Source organism: Microtus pennsylvanicus, chromosome 2 (assembly GCF_037038515.1).
Source record: "Microtus pennsylvanicus isolate mMicPen1 chromosome 2, mMicPen1.hap1, whole genome shotgun sequence".
NCBI classification, from domain to species: domain Eukaryota; kingdom Metazoa; phylum Chordata; class Mammalia; order Rodentia; family Cricetidae; genus Microtus; species Microtus pennsylvanicus.
Window position 1 is genome coordinate 70,572,015 of NC_134580.1, and position 14,899 is coordinate 70,586,913.

General features: G+C 47.8%; 1 protein-coding gene across 1 annotated transcript in view; it reads right to left on the bottom strand.

Moving 5' to 3' along the window:
- Tspan18 (tetraspanin 18) overlaps window positions 1-14,899 on the bottom strand; it is a 137,043-nt gene that overhangs the window by 99,444 nt on the left and 22,700 nt on the right. Inside the window, exon 2 of the mRNA XM_075961483.1 lies at window positions 14,657-14,722. The gene's annotated coding sequence lies outside the window, so the exon portion shown is untranslated. The remainder of the gene's footprint in view (window positions 1-14,656; window positions 14,723-14,899) is intronic.

Consider the following 14,899-nt stretch of genomic DNA (forward strand, 5'->3'; position numbering starts at 1 on the left):
AATTACAGAGCTCCTTGGGCACAAGTGCCAGGGCTGGCCAGTCCAATGTGTTAAGGACTTCCTAAGGGCCATGGGGATTTCTCCAGCAGGAGTGGCCAGCACTGTTCTGGTTCTCCTTGCTGCCTCCAGGAGGCTTCAAGGTCATGGATGGATGCTATTTGGACAGTGGACAATCCCAGCTCCAGCGTCTGGACTGAACCCACCCCCCCGTCACTGATCCTCTGCCTTTCTAAAGAGCCACCATCCAGCCCGACAGTGTAAAACGCAGACAAAGCCAGAGAGCTTGGACAGCAAGACAGCAAAGGGGCTCCGCACCTCATCCACCAGACCCAGGGCCTCCTGCAGAACATGCCACCCTCGTGGCTCAACAGTGCCTCAGAAGTCTCTTCTTTGAAGTTGATCTCAGTTCCTGAGGGACCTTTCCTACTGAAAAGACTGTCTGGGGAGTCCTGGCAGAAATCCAAGACAAAAACCCCCAGATCCCAATCTCTTGGTGTTTATGCAATTTTTAATTAGAAGAGCTGCTTCCACGCAGGGCTAAGCAGAAAGGGAAAGGCTGTGGAGGTGGAGGGATGGGTAAGGGCAAAAACAGGGGTCCCACCGAGCTAAGCAGGTGGGACTGACTTCTCAGAGGCCACCAGGGTAAACTGCCACTCTGGGGACGAAGCTTTGCAGTCAGTTCCTCGAATTCCAGGCCAGATACAAAGACGGCACTGAGACTCAATGCCCGTAGGAAACTACAGCCGGACAGGTACCAATTTAGGACCCATCTCCAGGACAGGGCACCAGGAACTCCACAGTCACATGGCAGGACCCAGTCACAGGTCCCTTCCCTGTCCTCACCGAGTTTCACCATCCCCACCCTCCTGCAAGAACCCATGGGAGGGGGATGGAGAGATGGCTCAGTGGTTAAGAGCATTGCCTGCTCTTCCAAAGGTCCTGAGTTCAATTCCCAGCAACCACATGCTGGCTCACAACCATCTGTAATGAGGTCTGGTGCCCTCTTCTGGCCTGCAGACATACACACAGACAGAATATTGTAAACATAATAAATAAATAAATAAATAAATAAATAAATAACCCATGGGAGTCATTTACCCATTACTAGTGAGGGAAGGAGGCGGTGGGCTTTCCTCCCAGGGAGCCGGTAACAAGGGTAAGACTTGCATGTATGGGATGTTAAACCTTAAACCTGGGGCTGGAAAGATGGATCAGCCATCAAGAGCACTTACTGACTTTGCAGAGGACACGGGGCCAGTTCCCAGCACCTACGGGATGCCTCATAACTGTCAGTAACTCCAACTCCAGAGGACACAATGCCTCCTCTGACCTCCATGAGCCTCTGCATGCAGCTGGTGCACATACATACACCCAGGCACACATCAAACTGAAAACCAAATCAAACCTGAAACCAACTAAAAACAAACAATTTGGAGCAGGTCAGAGATAAAACACTGATTTGAGAATGACCTTGTGGTGACCTAGGGTCTAAGCGATCCCTGCAATCTCTAGCAGGTTTTAATGGTATGTACAGAAACTTCCAAAGAATATCCTGTCTGCCTGCCTTTATTCATTTCTTCTTTCCTTGAGGGTCTGGTGGGCCAGGGAGATGGCTCGCCTTGGGAAAAGTTTGGAACTCAATCCCTGGTGCCCAGAGTAGAAGCTGAGACTCCCTTCTAAAAGTTGCCTTCTGAGCCCTCCTCCACAAGCCCTGGCATACTTATGCACACACACTTTGTGTATTCATAACACATATATAAACATACGCATGTCTGTAGCTGGGCATGGTGGTGCAGCCTTTAATCCCAGCATTTGGGTGGCAGAGGTGGATCTCTAAGTTTGAAGATAGCCTGCTCTACAGAGCAAGTTACAGGACAGTCAGGATTACATAGAGAAACTTTGTCTTGAGAAGATGGAGGGGGGTGTATGTATGTATGTATGTATACATGCACACTCGAACAGTAAATTAAAAACATATAAAAGAAGGTCTTGCCATGCAGCATAGACTGGACTAGCACTTGCTTCATCCTCCTGCCTTAGCCTCCCAGGTGCTGGCACGGCAGGTGTGTTTACCACTCCCTTTCAGCCTTTGGCCTGTTCGCCTTTGAAGAGCATCGTGCTTGTGTGAGGGATGACGCAGAGGGCACCCGTTCATTTCAGCAGAGCCAACAGCTGTGGATTGAGAGACGTGTTCATTTCCAGAGCAATGGGCCAGAGGCGTCCAAGCTCCCCATGGTGCCGGCTATCCTAAGGTTAAACGGCAGCTTTCAAACAAGCAGTAGAGCTTTGACAGCAGGGAGGAGGATATACACAAGGATATATATATATATATATATATATATATATATATATATATATATACAGTGATGGCGGGGATGAGGATATACACACAGATATATATACACAGTGATAGCGGGGATGAGGATATACACACAGATATATATACACAGTGATAGAGGGGAGGAAGATATATACACAGATATATACACACAGTGATACACACAGTGATAGTGGGGATGAGGATATACACACAGATATATACACACAGTGATAGCGGGGAGGAAGATATATACACATGGATATATACACACAGTGATAGTGGGGATGAGGATATACACACAGATATATACACACAGTGATAGCGGGGAGGAGGATATATACACATGGATATATACACACAGTGATAGTGTGGAGGAGGATATACACACAGATATATACACACAGTGATAGCGGGGAGGAGGATATATACACATGGATATATGCACACAGTGATAGTGTGGAGGAGGATATACACACAGATATATACACACAGTGATAGCGGGGAGGAAGATATATACACATGGATATATACACATGGATATATACACACAGTGATAGCGGGGATGAGGATATATACACACGGATATATATACATGGATATATATACACATGGATATACACACATGGATATATACACACAGTGATAGCGGGGATGAGGATATATACACACGGATATATACACATGGATATATACACACAGTATACACACGGATATATATACATGGATATATATACAATGGATATACACACATGGATATATACACACAGTGATAGCGGGGATGAGGATATACACACAGATATATATATACACAGTGATAGCGGGGAGGAGGATATATACACACGGATATATACACATGGATATATACACACAGTATACACACGGATATATATACATGGATATATATACAATGGATATACACACATGGATATATACACACAGTGATAGCGGGGATGAGGATATACACACAGATATATATATACACAGTGATAGCGGGGATGAGGATATACACACAGATATATATATACACAGTGATAGCGGGGAGGAGGATACACACATACACTGGATTGCTGCCAACTCTAATGCCAATGCCATGTGTGCCATTCACTGAAACTTGTGAGCGTCACTTGTAAGAATTTCTTCAAATACATTTTCTTTGATGTGAAAATATTCTTAAGTGCATTGAAAACATGTGAATTCAGGAACGAGAGCTGGTTCCGTGGTTATGAACGCTGTCTGGTCTTCCAGACAACCTAGATTCAGATCTTAGTACCCACATGAAGGTCATGTCTGTAGCTCCAGTTCCAGCGGACCCAACACCCTTTTATGGCTTCCATGAGCATTGCATGCATGTGGAACATAAACATATATGCAGGTAAAACATCCATACACATAAAAGTAAATATTTTAAAGTATTAATCCTCAGGAGGTTGAAGAAGTAAGGTTGTGAGTTCAAGACCAGCCTGAGCTACATAAAGAGGTCCTATCTCACAAAAAAAAAGCAGTTTCAATTGACTGGTTCTTGTAGCTTTGTTCTTTCTTTATTTCTTTATTTTTTGTTTGCATGTGTGTGTGTGTGTGTGTGTGTGTGTGTGTGTGTGTGTGTGAGCATAGGACCATGAACACCACAGCACACATGAACACCACAGCACACATGTGGAAGTCAGTTCTTCCCTTCCACCATGTGGTTCTGAGGGATCAAACTCAGGTCACCAAGCTTGGTGGCAAACTTGAGCCTTCTTGTTGACCCTCATCTTGCATTTGTATGGGTTGTAGTGGTCACCTCCAGGGTCCCGCATACAAAGATCATCACAGATCTGACTATCTGAGCCCTCTTCTGTACTCCACTATAAGTGGTCTCATTCCACTCCTGTGGCTGAAGACAATCTCATGCAGAGAGGTGGGTATTAAACCCTCTGCCCAGGGTGAACTATGCCGGAGTAATAGCTGCATGTGTGCGCTGGATATGGGGCTCCCAGAATCTTTCTGGATGATCAGTGGATGAGATAACGCTGGACTGGAAGAGAGGAGAACTCGGGGAAGCATGCAGTCTCTTCAATATGTGCAGACCTTGACCAACCCACTCAAGACCCAAACGGAACAGAAGGCCTAAGTGCCTCCTCGTGAGAAGCGGATGAGGAGCAGCACACGGGGACCCTTCCTTCCAGCAGCGCTGCTCCTCCTCTCCACCTTCCACCGTGGGAGGACACAGAATGCCCTCTGAAGGAATTGTGGAGACACAGTCTTCACTAGATAATTTAACCCAAATCTGACACCTCAGTCCTAGTCCCCAGCCTCTACTCAGGAGGGGGCAGGGGCATTTTTTTTAAAAAAGTATCCAGCCTTGAGTATCTTGTGATAGCAAAAAATGGACTAAGCCACTAAGTGAAAAAAGACTTCACCAGCTTGACTTCCTGACCCAGAACACTGGCTCTCCTTCCTTCCTCTCCGGCCCGCAGACAGAACCCTGTACCATTGATTCTACTGGATCTCCAGCTTGCCAAGTGCTGGTCCTGGTATCTCTCAGCCCCCATCATTGCAGAAGCCCATTCCTTGCAACACACACACATACATACACACATACATACATACAAATACACACACATGCACACACACACATATACATACACAAACATACACATACGTACATACATATAAATACACACACATACACATACATACACACATACATACAAATACACACACATACACACATACATACACACATACAAATACACACATACACACACATAAATACACACATACATAAAACACACACACATACACATACACTGTTGGTTCTTATTTCCATTCCTATGTGAAACCCTGCCTACGCCTAGGTATAACTATAGAACCAATTGCTTTCTCACTTGAGAGAGCAATAAGCACATGAAATTTGAAATAAAAAACAGGACAAGACTGGAGAGATGGCTCAGCATAGAAGAGCACACACTGCTTTTGCAGAAGAACTGAGTTTGGTTTTCAGCACCCATGTGAGGCAGCTCATAACTGTAACTTCAGGAGATCCAAAGCCTCTGGCCCCCACAGGCAACATCATTCATGTGCACACACCTACACACATTTATATAAGTAAAGACAAATCCTTTTTTAAAAGCATTTCTACGAAGACACAAACAAAAGAAATACTTTAGTTTAGTACAAGACCCGTTTGGAAAAATATAAAACTCTGATGAGAAGAATCAAAGAAAAATAAAGCATAAAAGGACGGTCCACGTCCGTGGGTACGAGGACTCACTAATGCCCACTTATCAAGGATTCCCAACTAGAACTCCAGGCTTCAACAGAATCTGGCCAAAGTCCCTCAAGACATTTTGTGGATAATAACAAACGGATTTTAGGGTTTACATATATAGGAAAGGCAAACAAACACGCTAGTTAACCGGGAAAATCAACGGTGTTAAATAACCAAGGCTGGGAACAGGAACTGCTGGTGGTAAGACACACTGTACTGCCAGAGTAATCACGACCGTGTGGAACCGGCCAAAGAGCAAACTGGTTAATGGAACAGACATGAGTGCAGACATGGACCTCATAAATCCTGTCAGCTGGTATCTGACAAAGAAGCAAGGGTGACATAATAAAGAAAAGAGTCTATCCAACCAGTAGTACTGAGAAAGCTAGATGCTGCACAAAAACCATCCCCACCATTGTTACCATTACCATCATAGTCATTACCACAATCATCACCATCATAATCACCATCATCACAACCATCAATATCATCATACTGCTATCACCATAATCACCATCACCACCATCGCATTTGTTAACATCACAGTCTCATACCACCACCATCATCACAACCATCACCGTCACCATGATCATTACCACCACCATCACCGTCACTACCACCGTTGTCATTGCTACCACTACCGTCACCATCAAAATATTCATCAGCATCATTTAAACAAAGGCCTTTAACAATTTACAGAATTTAACTCAAAATGGAGCACATACTTAAATGTACAATGTAAAACTATAGAGAAAAACATTTAAAAAAATAAAAAAGCTAGATAGCCCTGCTCAGCGTTGTAATCACACCTGTAAGTCCAGCACTAGGGAGGCTAAGGCAGAGAATTGCAGGGTGGAAGCCAGCGGGGACCATGTGTCTTATGAAGAAAGAGAAGAAAGAGAGAGGGAAGAGATGAGGGAAAGAATTGAGTTCTTAGTCCTGAGAAGACGCGGATTTGATGGCCATGCTCGGGACTCAGTGATCAGCCCAGACTGTGATTGGGTCGGAGACACCCTGGAATCGGCAGCGCTGTGAAGACAAGAAAAGATGTGTAGGTGCCGGTGGAGGGAGGGGAATGGCTGGGTGGGCCTTAGACACCTCTAGAGGGGTGACGTTGTCCTGTGGACGTGCCGTGTTTGTTCTCATTTGTCAGACCCTTCACGTGAGCTTCCGACTCGGCAGTGACAGGTCAGCGAGTACTCACTGACCATGTCACCGTCTCGATGAGGTGTGCCCTCCGTGGGGAGCTGTGTCCGTGGAGATGGCAGGCATGTTAGCAAACTCCCCATCTTCCCTCCAGTTTGCTATGAACCTGAAAGTTCTCTGGGGAGTAAGGTCCATTTAGAAAGAAAATGAATGATCTCTTTCCTCGAGCCTACAGTGTCCTTCCTTCATGACGTGAGAGGGTTGCTCCTTTCCCTGCCTTCAGTGACTCTTGGGACAGGTGACAAATGGTAACGGCCCACACAGTTGCACCACCAGCTGGGCCAGGCTTCTCCCTTTGTTGGCAGGATATTTGATACAATATTCTATTCTATTTTTTTCACAAGGAAAAGAGGTAGCTGGGTGCAGAGCAGGTCGGGAGACTTAGAAGAGGTCCGTTTCTACTGCTGCTTGCTGTGTGACCTTAGGCTGGTCACTCGCCCTCTCTGATGCTGACAGGGCCCTTCCTCCCCGACTCGGTCTGCCGTTGAAGCCTTTCTCGAGCTGTGATTCTCAGCTCCGATTTGCATCATTATTAAATGGTAGCGGCCGCGTCTGCTCGTCGCTGCTGTTGCACGACAGAGAAAATCAATTTGCTCGCTGGGGAAATGAAGACATTATTATCTCTCCAAGATGTCCAGAAATAGGGATGCTACTGAGCAAGCAGGCCTGTCTGCCTGGCTCCGTGACAACTGAGCCAGGGATCTGGAGGCTCCCAGGTAAAGGGTCCGCTTGGCCTTGCCTCCTGTAGGGGCCACTGGTGTGTCACCCCCAGGGAACCTTAACTTGTGTAGACTTAAAACTGAACTTGAGGGGCTAGAGAAATTGCTCAGGGCTTAGAGCACCTGTCGTTTACGGAGGATAAGGACTTGGTTTCAGCACCCACATGGTGGTTCACAACCAGGGAACCTGGTGACTTCTCCCCACCTCCACAGGCACCAGGCACACAAGTGGCGCACACACTCAGGCAAGACACGAATACACACAAAACCAATCTAAAAATATATAAAACAAAATAGCAACTCGGGAATTTGTAAAGAGAAGAGGGCACAGATCTGGGCTGAAAGCCTTCCAAAGGGGCAGAAATGGTAGGGCTGTTGTGAGTTACAGGTACGCACAGGAACAGCCTAAGCTGGAAAGCTCTGGAAGGTACTGGTGAGTGAGAAGCAGACCTGGGTGCTGAGACTCTGTCCCCAGGCACAGAGCCAGGAGGACACTAAAAGAGAGACTTGTCTGGAGGATGCTTCTGTAGCTATGCTCCGGCTGGAGGCCCTGAGTCAGGCTGTGTGGGGCTGGCAGCAAGACGATGACATCACCTTTGGGAACACTGGTGCTCCATCATCCTCACTGCCCTAAGGGCACAGCTGTCCCTGAGCATCTTCCCAGGCTCAGGGATGGGCTGAGACCATCACCCGGGCTGGAGTTCTCCTTCAAGCCCTGTGCCATCATGCCTAGGGATGGACCACTGGAAAAGGTGGTGTCCCCAGCCACAGCGAATCCTGATTGCAGCTTGAAAATGTGCAGTGGGGAAGCGGGAACCCCATCAGGATGTGGGACTCACTGTACCTCAATATCACACCCAACACCAAGGACATAAGTTTTCTCTAGAGGAAGGCTGGGCTCTGAGGCTGAGGAGCGGAGTGACCCAGGCTGAGTCTGCCCAGAGGAGGGGTACAGGAAGTCATCCCAGAAGGAGGCCAAGGTAGCTGGGGCCCCTCAACCAGCAGATGAGCAGGACCAGGGCTGGTGTGTGAAGAACAATAGCCACGGTTGTTCTCTGCAACCCCAGAAAGCAGATCCAAGCCAGGCAGAAGCATACAGGCTCCTGCTCAGCCCATTAGAGCCACTCCCCGCAGCAGCACGAATCCCTGAGGGTGAATAAGAACCCCAGGGACAGATCCAATCAGTTGAGTCACCATTAAGCTACTCCAACTCTTTGCAAGGCTGACCCATTGGGCCTTTCTCAACCCTTTGTATGAGAAGAAATGGAGTTTTGATCCCCCTTTTAGAGCCAGGGAAAGAGCTCAGAGAAGTTTAGTGACTTGGCCAAGGTAACACAGGAAGGCAGAGCTGTCACAACACTCCCTATAGGAGCAGAGAGGAAGTTGATCAAGGCCACCTGTCACCTCTGAGGTCTTACAGAATGTGTGGGATTCTTGGTCTATCTGCCCTGCAGTCTCTCAGCTCCAACACAGCCCCCACCCACGACTTCTCTTCTCCATCTTGTCAGCAGCCTCTCAGATGCCCCATCTCACTCTGGAGTCTTTTGGGGTACAGCAGTGAGCCTCAGAATCACACACAGAGCTAGTCACCAAAACAAAGAGGAACTGGTCTGGGACAGATAGATGGCCAGTGGAATGGAGTTCAAAGCCAAAAAATGAACCCACATGATTGGCTCATTCTCTCAGCAGAGTAAGAGACAAACGGGGCAGGGAAGGACAGCGCTTGATGGAGCTGTGACAGCTCCATCCTCTACCTCACTCCACAGAAAAGTCAGGGCTCCCAAAGCAGCCAATGTTCTAAAAATAACGCTAGAAGTGCAAACTCCTGGAAGAAACCAGAGGTGGCTCTTCAAGACCTTGTATTTGGTAATGGATTCTTGGACAGGACATCAAAGAAGGCACGGACAACATCAACCAAACAAAACAGAGCTCTGAGATTCCTCTGCTGGGGCAGAGGGGTCTCCATCACCTGCTCCCCTCCTGCCATCATCTGCTTCTTGTGGGCAGACTCTGCAGACTTCATAGAGGGCTGGCTGGCAAGATATTCTCTCTCTCTCTCTCTCTCTCTCTCTCTCTCTCTCTCTCTCTCTCTTCCTCTCTCTCCCTCTCTCTTCCTCTCTCTACCCCTTTCTCTCCTTCTCTCCCCCTCTCTCCTCTCTCTCAGTCCCTCCCTCTGTCCCTCCCTTCCTCTCTCTCCCTCCATCTCTCTCCCACTCTCTTTCTTCCTCCCCCCCCCCCATGTACAAGGTCTTATTGTGTAGTCAAGTCTGACCCCTCTTGATCTTCTTGCCTCCCTCTCCCTGAGTGCTGGGACGACAGGTGATTGACTGGGAGCTTCTTTTGTCCTGTCCTGTGCACAGTATGCAAAGCTGGGTAGAGAATTAGTGAAGAGTGTCACCATGCATGGAAGATGTGCCCTTTGGGTGTTCAACAAACAGTTTCAGGAGCAGGAGACCTGTACTGAGTTCTTCCCTAACCTCGTGGTAGACATGAGTCCTGGAGCAGGTCACTAACTTCTTGGACACCCAAATGGCTCCACCCATAGGAAGCCTAGGAAGCTGACTTTTGTGTATAGGCGCAACCTGCTGAAGGGTGATTGGGCGTGATAGCTCCCAGCTTGGAGTAGAAGCTGGGAAAAGCAGCTCACACTCCTGGTGGCTTCAAGCCCTAGTACAACAGAGCTGAGTGCTCGCTGACACAAGCCAGACCCCTTTCCCAGCCATTTTTAGAGCAGGCACAGGAAAAGGTACGTGTCTCCTGGGAAACGTCACTGTTCGTTGATAAACATCCACTCCTATGTCTGGAAGCCTGAGTATTTTTAGGAAGGCCCGCTGAGAGGCCACAGGACCCCCAGGAGGGCTGCCGTTGTGAACACAGCAGGTAATTCCCAGTGCTCGTCACCCTCCCTCACCATACCTGATAATAGTGCTGAGGACGCAGGGCGGATGAGAGGGCAGAACGAGATAGCCTGGGGAGTTCGTGTGACCTGGCCCAAAGAGGTACACTGTTCTCCTTTCTCATAGAGGAGACATCATTTGCTCTGTAGGTATAGGTAGGCCCCAGCACGAGGTAGCACCCTGTAGCTCCAGGCCTCCACCTGTTGCTCTGAGGCCATTTTATGTTGTTTCCTGAGACTAGCATTTGTCTGTGTCAGGTTTCCTGAGTCCCTCCTGAGGGTGACCCAGTAACATCTCCTGCTGTTTGCTGTGTTTGAAGAGACTGCAGGTGGGAAGCCTTCTCTGAAGGAAAGTCCTGGGAGGCAAGCTCTCTCCAATAGCTGAAGCCTCTGATAAAGGAAACTGGGCAGCTCCAGGCTCTGTATATATCTGTGGGGATCCAGGCTGAGGCTACTGCTGGAATCTGATGAGCTGGAGAACTGAAGGTGCCAAAAAGGCCACTGTCCACAAGAACCTCAGCCAATCCCAGCTTTTGCTAGCACCCAGCCTTAGATGGAAACCAAAATCACCCCAGGCAGCCAGCTGCATAGAGCAAAAACGGCTGAGGAATTGAAGCAGTGATTAGAAAGGAGGTTGAGTGTTGGCCAGCCATGGATAGCAGGGCCACGGAGAGCAGGGCCACGGACAGTGTGGCCACAGACAGTGGGGCCACAGACATCGGGGCCATGGACATCGGGGCCATGGATAGCAGGGCCACAGAGAGTGGGGCCACGGAGAGCGGGGCCATGAACATGGGGGCCACGGACAGCGGGGTCAGTGGGGCCACAGACATCGGGGCCATGGACATCGGGGCCACGGAGAGCGGGGCCACAGACAGTGGGGCCACAGACAGTGGGGCCAGGGACAGCAGGGCCACAGACATCGGGGCCATGGACATCGGGGCCACGGACAGTGGGGTCAGGGACAGCGGGGCCACAGACAGCGGGGCCACGGACAGTGGGGCTATGGACAGCGGGGCCACAGACAGCGGGGCCACGGACAGTGGGGCCGCGGACAGTGGGGCCACAGACAGCAGGGGCATGGACAATGGGGTCAGGGAGAGCGGGGCCACAAACATCGGGGCCATGGACATCAGGGCCACGGTCAGCAGCAGCTAGATAGGACATGCCATCAGCCTACTGGACAGCAAGTCTGTCTGCTTTTCCTTTCCCCTGCTGACAGCAACCTTAGACATGGGGAAAACAAGAGAGGGCTCACACGAGAAACTGTGTGGGATGCCTCTAGAATCTTCCTCATTTCATCTCTCCTCAGGATAATGCAAGGAGATGTTATTCTAATAGTTTTAAGGACAGAAAAATCAAGATCCTCGGGTATTTTACAAAAAGTTCAGTATAAAAACATAGAACCCCCCAGGACAAAAGAACAAACCACTTTCATGCTTCTAAGTAAAGGACCCAGATCGGTGGTGCCATTCAGTCAGGGACTCAAACCCTGCCTCTCACTCAGTGCTACGTGACCTTGAAAAAGCCTCTTGGCTTCTCTGACACCAAGTTTTGTCTTCTCTTTTAAAATAAAGGTAGAGATAGCCACAAATAACATAAAATATCCTGGGGTAACTCTGACCAAGGAAGTGAAAGATCTATTTGACAAGAACTATAAGTCTTTGAAGAAAGAAATTGAAGAAGACACCAGAAAATGGAAGGACCTCCCTTGCTCTTGGATTGGGAGGATCAACATAGTAAAAATGGCAATTCTACCAAAAGCAATCTATAGATTCAATGCAATCCCCATCAAAATCCCATCAAAATTCTTCACAGATCTGGAGAAGACAATAATCAACTTTATATGGAAAAACAAAAAACCCAGGATAGCCAAAACAATCTTATACAATAAAGGATTGTCTGGAGGCATTACCATCCCTGACTTCAAACTCTATTACAAAGCTACAGTATTGAAAACAGCTTGGTATTGGCATAAAAACAGAGAAGTCGACCAATGGAATCGAATAGAAGACCCTGACTTTAACCCACAAACCTATGAACACCTGATTTTCGATAAAGGAGCTAAAAGTATACAATGGAAAAAAGAGAGCATCTTCAACAAATTGTGCTGGCAAAACTGGATGTCAATCTGTAGAAGAATGAAAATAGATCCATATCTATCACCATGCACAAAACTCAAGTCCAAATGGATTAAAGACCTCAATATCAGTCCGAACACACTGAACCTGATAGAAGAGAAAGTGGGAAGTACTCTACAGCACATGGGCACAGGAGACCACTTCCTACGTATAACCCCAGCAGCACAGACACTAAGGGCATCATTGAATAAATGGGACCTCCTGAGGCTGAGAAGCTTCTGTAAAGCAAAGGACACTGTGGCTAAGACACAAAGGCAACCCACTAACTGGGAGAAGATCTTCACCAACCCCGCAACTGACAAAGGTCTGATCTCCAAAATATATAAAGAACTCAAGAAACTAAACCGCAAAAGGCTAATCAACCCAATTATAAAATGGGGCACTGAGCTGAACAGAGAATTCTCAACAGAAGAACTTCAAATGGCCAAAAGACACTTAAGGTCATGCTCAACTTCCTTAGCGATCAGGGAAATACAAATCGAGACAACTTTAAGATATTATCTTACACCTGTCAGAATGGCTAAAATAAAAAACACCAATGATAGCCTTTGCTGGAGAGGTTGTGGAGAAAGGGGTACACTCACCCATTGCTGGTGGGAATGCAAACTTGTGCAACCACTCTGGAAAGCAGTGTTTCGGTTTCTCAGGAAATTCGGGATCAACCTACCCCTGGATCCAGCAATACCACTCTTGGGAATATACCCAAGAGAGGCCCTATCATACAACAAAAGTATATGCTCAACTATGTCCATGGCAGCATTGTTTGTAATAGCCAGAACCTGGAAACAACCTAGATGCCCTTCAAAGGAAGAATGGATGAAGAAAGTATGGAATATATACATATTAGCGTATTACTCAGCAGTAAAAAACAAGGACTTCCTGAATTTTGCATACAAATGGATGGAAATAGAAAACACTATCCTGAGTGAGGTAAGCCAGACCCAAAAAGAGGAACATGGGATGTACTCACTCATATTTGGTTTCTAGCCATAAATAAAGGGCATTGAGCTTATAATTCATGTTCCTAGAGAAGCTGAATAAGAAGGTGAATCCAAAGACAAACACATAGGCATCCTCATGAATATTAACCTTCATCAGGCGATGAAAGGAGACAGAGACAGAGACCCACATGGGAGCACCGGACAGAAATCTCAAGGTCCAAATCAGGAGCAGAATGAGACGGAGCACGAGCAAGGAACTCAGGACCACGAGGGGTGCACCCACACACTGAGACAATGGGGATGTTCTATCGGGAACTCACCAAGGCCAGCTGGCCTAGATCTGAAAAAGCATGGGATAAACCCGGACTAGCTGAACATATCGGACAATGAGGAATACTGAGATCTCAAGAACAATCGCAGTGGGTTTTTTGATCCTACTGCACGAACTGGCTTTGTGGGAGCCTAGGCAGTTTGGATGCTCACCTTACGAGACCTGGATAGAGGTGGGCAGTCCTTGGGCTTCCCACAGGTCAGGGAACCCTGATTGCTCTTCGAGCAGATGAGGGAGGGGACTTGATCGGGGAAGGGGGGGAAATGGGAAGCGGTTGCGGGGAGGGGGCAGAAATCCTTAATAAATAAATAAATTAAAAAAAAATAATAAATAAAAAAAGCCAACATGTAAAAAAATAAAAATAAAAAAATAAAATGGAGGTAGAAATAGTGCCAAGATCGTACCCCAAAGTTCACTGGTGGTTGCTGATGGCCAGGAGACAGTAGGCCCGAATGCCTAATTCAGGAAGCTTCCATGAAGCCACTCAGCATTGCTGGGGTCTTGTAATCCCAGAGGCAGAACTCTGTCTTGTTATCATGGACAAGGGGACAGATACCTGTCCTATGATGCAAAATGTCACCCTCAGGGTGGTGAGAGCTCTAGAGAGCTCGAGACTGGGTGGATGCTAAGAGTGACTAGAAAGGGCTCATGGGAAATGCGTTCTCCTTAGAGAGCTACTTCCCACTTCCTGGATGGATCTCCTGCTGCTTCCGCCATCTCTGAATTAACATAAGGGACTGGAGATCTTGCCCTGCACCTCTAGGACTCAGCCCAAAGGCTCCCCCAGAAAGGTGGTCTTGGAGAGCAGGAAAGAGATGAGAACTTTGCTGCCACTATGTCATGAAATCCTACCTCTTCCAGCTGTCCTCTTCCTCTCTGGGGAGAAACGGAGATCCCCTTGGAGTCTCCTGATGCTGGCTAGAGGAAAAAGAGGGAAAGAAAGGGTTAGCGAGGCATGTGCATGTGACTTCTGGGGTTACTTCTGTCCCCCAGGATTCCCTTCCCCTCATGTCTGTACCAACAGAGACTGTCAGACCTGGGCACGGAGCCCAAGTTTCCCAGGATGGCATCCTCCATCATTCCAGCTTTCATCCC